This window comes from Neophocaena asiaeorientalis, unplaced genomic scaffold (assembly GCF_003031525.2).
Source record: "Neophocaena asiaeorientalis asiaeorientalis breed wild unplaced genomic scaffold, Neophocaena_asiaeorientalis_V1.1 scaffold1212, whole genome shotgun sequence".
In the NCBI taxonomy this organism is placed as follows: domain Eukaryota; kingdom Metazoa; phylum Chordata; class Mammalia; order Artiodactyla; family Phocoenidae; genus Neophocaena; species Neophocaena asiaeorientalis.
This window is the reverse complement of record NW_020174248.1, coordinates 150,960-155,821: the sequence shown is the minus strand read 5'-3', so window position 1 is coordinate 155,821 and position 4,862 is coordinate 150,960. Positions and strand designations below refer to the sequence as shown.

General features: G+C 39.8%; 1 pseudogene; it reads right to left on the bottom strand.

Moving 5' to 3' along the window:
- Positions 1 to 2,088: 2,088 nt before the first annotated feature.
- Positions 2,089 to 4,862, bottom strand: part of LOC112406451 (serine/threonine-protein kinase MRCK beta pseudogene) — a 28,863-nt pseudogene continuing 26,089 nt past the window's right edge.

Here is a 4,862-nt window from a genome sequence, read left to right as displayed (position 1 = left end):
CACTGTACAGTTCCTGGAGCCACAGTTTCATTGAACTGTCTGTGAGAAGGTTTAGTTCTATGGATTTCGTAGCAAAAGATCAGGCATTTCACTGCTACAAGCAGACAGGTTGAAGAACTCTTCCTACGTGTTGAACTTAGGATGTCTAGGCAGCCCTTTATTTCTGGAAGCTTGATGTCAAAGCTCCCTTCCACTGCCTCAAAGGAAGAGTATGGATAAAATGGAGCATGGTCCTATAAATGGAATATTTATAAATGGAATATTTCCTGCCATATCAATAAACAAAGGATGTCACAGTCACCAATGATTGCAATCCTCCAACGTGAGCTGGTGAGCCCTGAGGAAACTCAGGGTTGAAAAGAATACCTGCCATCTAGCAACCATCAGACTGCAGCCACTCCCTGCGGTGAGCCCTGAGGAAACTCAGGGTTGAAAAGAATACCTGCCATCTAGCAACCATCAGACTGCAGCCACTCCCTGCGGTGAGCCCTGAGGAAACTCAGGGTTGAAAAGAATACCTGCCATCTAGCAACCATCAGACTGCAGCCACTCCCTGCGGTGAGCCCTGAGGAAACTCAGGGTGTGAAAATACAGGCCCTAGATAGCTAAGGTGCATATCAGAGAAATGATTTCAGTGAGTCCAGGCCCTTGCATCTTCCCATACATAGAAAAGCGCTGAATTCCTTAACTTGAGGTATCTGGTTTTCTTTATTTAACAATAATCGTTTGACCTTCCCAATTACGTGCTCTTTATTGCAAAACTCCTATATATCCTGGCCCCTCCCCTCGCCTCCTGGGCTGCAGCCCTCATTTTGCCCCAAATAAAACTTAACTCACAGCTCTCACGTTGTGCATTTTTTAAAAGTCAACAGTCCTAGCAACAAAGCTATTCCAATAACAGAAAAGCGTTGTAGTTTTCTTTTGGGGGAGAGAAAGTTCAGTATGGTACACTTTCTTACAAACAGTAGCTTGAATGATCACATCACAGGTAATCTCTATTATGTACACACTTAGCTTTAAACCGACTGCAATCTTAGATGATTTTCCATAACAGGTGTCAGAATTGCTTTAATAAGAGACAGTATCCTGTCATAGGCTTCTAGTGGAATATGCACAACATGATTTTTCAGACTGTTTTTATGCAGGATAGATTGGAGTCCTTCTAGAAACCTAGCCAATTTCCTCTTTTCTTTCTCATTTTCTGTTAGAATTAGTAAAGAACTAGTCTTTAAGTTGTACTTAAGAGAGAAGCTGTCACCCTGAATATACAAGGAATATCAGCTCGGATCACGTATAACAGCTAAAGCGAGGATAAAGCTCATCAAAAAATCCTCACCTCTAAGATACAAGATTGGCTCACAATAACTCCAGGCTGGGTGGGTTTTCCTTCAGGCAAATCATACAAAGAGTAGACAGTTATATACCAATACATAAATCTTTGTCATCCTTTCTCCGCACTGGTATGTTTTGCCCCTTAAGGTAAACTTTGTAGGGTGTTCCTAGGCCTTTCTGCACATCCACTTTAACAGGCCCCTGGGACTGCCTAGAGGTTGTACAGACCTTGGGAGCACTGTCTTTGTGGGATACACACCTCCAAGCGATAGCCTTGTTAAATTAGTCCAACCATGAGTGAGGTGCAATGGCTACAGCAAGTAAGACTGGAAAAAAACTTGATGCTAAATCAATGACCTTTTGGCTTTGGTTCAACCAATAAGACGGCCTGTGTGGTGACAGTGGCACAGCAGCTGGCCTTTGCTGCAGCCGAGACATGTCTTCTTGCTGTTCTGGGCTTATGGGCATGAAAATTGATGGGGACACTTCCGGGTTTGGAGTTTGTGTTTCTTACTAGCTCAGCTAGTTCTAAGTTTCAAATCAGTGCAGGAGATGCAGTGTTGAAATAGTTAAAAATAGAATCACAAGAATCTAGAGTTTTGAGTTCTGTATTTATTCTAAATTTATCTCGTTTTATTCAAAATTTCCATATCATCTTGTTGCTTCAGAATCCTTTAGTTTGCTTCCAGAAGAGAGGTTTGTATTTAAAAGTTTCTCAGTTAATTTTGAACAAGTTCCTTGGCCTGGTTGCTTACCTCAAAAGCAGACTGAAAGCCCTGCAGACATGCTCAGCTTCTTACTATGATGGCCTTTCCAAAGTGGATCCAGCATTCATGATGCCAGACTAGACCTTTTCGGTTTCAAACTCTGGTCATTTTAGAAACAAGAGCTTCAAAATACTGCTGGACATCTTTTTCATTGCTGATCCAATTCATGGTTTCTGCAATCTAAGCTTCTCAGCAGGCCGCCTACTCGTAGCTGCCAAATCCATAACCTCAACTTCATATTGTGTATTTTGAGCTCTTAGGTTATCCACAACAGGTCAAAGCCTTTCATTTTCACCAGTAATTTCTTGTTTTCTTCGCACCTCATTGCACTTTCTTTTTCAAAAATACATCTTTCACTGTGTCTTCTGCCTCTTCCATTTCATTATGACTTTCTTGTTTTTACTCTTGTTATTTCTCTTTTAATTTTTTTTCTGCAGGATAAGCTGATGGCTCTCTGAATCACACACCTTGTTTTTCTGCGTTTTTTGCTTGTTTGGTTTTTGTGGGGTTTTTTTTTTTTTTTTTGGCTTCTAAGACATAGAACATTTCATGTCCAACACATTCCTTTATATAAAACAAGACTTTCTCCTCAAGTTCAGATTTTATTTCAGAAATCTCTTGCTGGTATTCTGAAGTAGAACCTGGAATTTAACCTCCTTGGCTCGTTAGGGGGACCTCAAGCTCACTTTCTGTTTGTTTAGAGAGGTTCTCTCTGCTTTCATGAGGCTTGTGTTCCTGTGAAGCCTCAACAAAAGTGTCCTCAAGCTGAGCTTCCAGGTCTTTCCTGAACGTCTTGGTTTCAGAGATTTCCTGTTCCATGGAGTTACTTTTCGACATGGCCACTTCCATCTCTTCCTCTTTGTCATTAAGCTTTCGGGAAATCTTCTGCTTCTGTAAGCCATGCATGCTTCTATCTCTGAGAATTCCTGCAGGGTCAGCTTTTATTGCTGATGGGTATCTTTGTGGTTTTTTGGCTTGGGATTTTGGACTGTCTGAAGGTTCAACCAATTGCTTCTAAAAAATCTTATTTTTCCTGCCTCATGATGTGGTACTGGTTTTCTAGGCCTTTCAGTCTAGGTGTGGATCTTCATGTTCTTGGCAAAGTGTTACTATATTCTCAAGTTGTTGCTTGAGCCTAGTTGAATCAGCTACTTATCCTTTAAATATATACTTTATTCATTTAATTTTTTAATTTCCTTTTTCTTGGTTTGAATTTCTATGGCATGAAGTGAACAATGTAGAGTCTGTGCATTCTTGTAACTTCCTATTTAGTTCCAGTTTCTCTTGGTCTAGTTTTCATACTCGTCTTTCATCCTTCTATCTTTAATTCTTGATTGCTATAGACCTGGCTGGTTTTTTTGGCACTGAAGTCAGGGCAGTAAACAAGAGAGAGGAGCCCCTGCCCTCATGGAGCTTCTGTTCCAGTGGCTATAACAGAGAAAACAACAACAAATAAATAGGTAAATAATATGATATAACAGTCTAAAAAGGAAAATAAGTGAGTTCAAGGAGAAAGAGAGTAAGGGATAGCTCTGTGTGGCAGACAGATGAGGCATCCTGCGGATATATTTAAGCAATTGGCTATTGTGAAATTTAATGAGAATTCCTTTCAAAGTGCTATTAACAGTCCCTGGCTAGTTGTAATAACTGAGTCAACGTTCTAATATTGTCATTAGTAACAGAATTAGGATTTCAGCTTTCCAGAATGATCTCAATGGCTACTATAGAGATATGGGCTTTTTACTATTGAGAGTATTATTGGGTCCACCCTGGATTATAAGAGACACTGTCATAGGGACAGAGAGTTTGGGCAGGAAGGGAAGAAGGGGCAGAGGCAGGAATGCAATTCATGGGGAGTGAGGAGTGCTTTGGATAACCTCCAAATCATTTACATTGTGCTTCAGAATTTGTTTGTTTTTATGTTGGGAAAATGTATCTGATTTGGGAATGCACCAAGATCACATGGTTTAACAGATGCCAGAGTGTTGAAATCCCCGATTTTGCACTGTAGTTTCCACTAAAGACAAGGGAAGGAAACATTGTATCCTGAAGGAGCATGTAATAATCAGAATGAAGTCTTTCTGCCTCCTCCTATTTTATAATAAGTTCACTGCCTGACTGGTACTTTGGTTAGACCTTACAAAGGACTCAGGTAATATCTCTGGGTGATTATTTTTAGCAGAATTCTAAAAACTCCAAAGAAAGCATAATATTTTCTGATAATTAACCCCAAACCTAGGGTGTTTTCACAATTTTGAAAAGTCGAGAGTTGATTTCAGCTGTGTGTTTCAGGTACCATGAGGGTAACCTGAATTAGGAGTGCTTCCATGTTAAAATGCAAGCACAAGTCAAGTGTTCATAATTAGCAGAGGGGAGGTAAGAACACGAAGGTTTACAACTCATTATATTCTTCATCCCACGGACTTTTAAGATATATTCATTATATTGAAAACAGCTTATATAATCCCTACATTTTAGTACCCAGGTTTCGAGTGAGTAAATGTAGACCAAAAGAAAAATTTGAGGTGTTTTTTAAGAGAACTAAATGAGTTATTGGAAAATAAAATTTAAAGTAAATGATAGAATTCTAGATTATTTGACTAGATAATATAAAACATATATATGGGATGGTTGTTCAGATAATAACTGTTTTCCCATTCTAGAGAAATGGTCTCACCTGGGGAATTTTAAAACTACAAATGTCTGGCTTCTCTGGTGGCGCAGTGGTTAAGAGTCCGCCTGCCAATGCAGGGGACGTGCGTT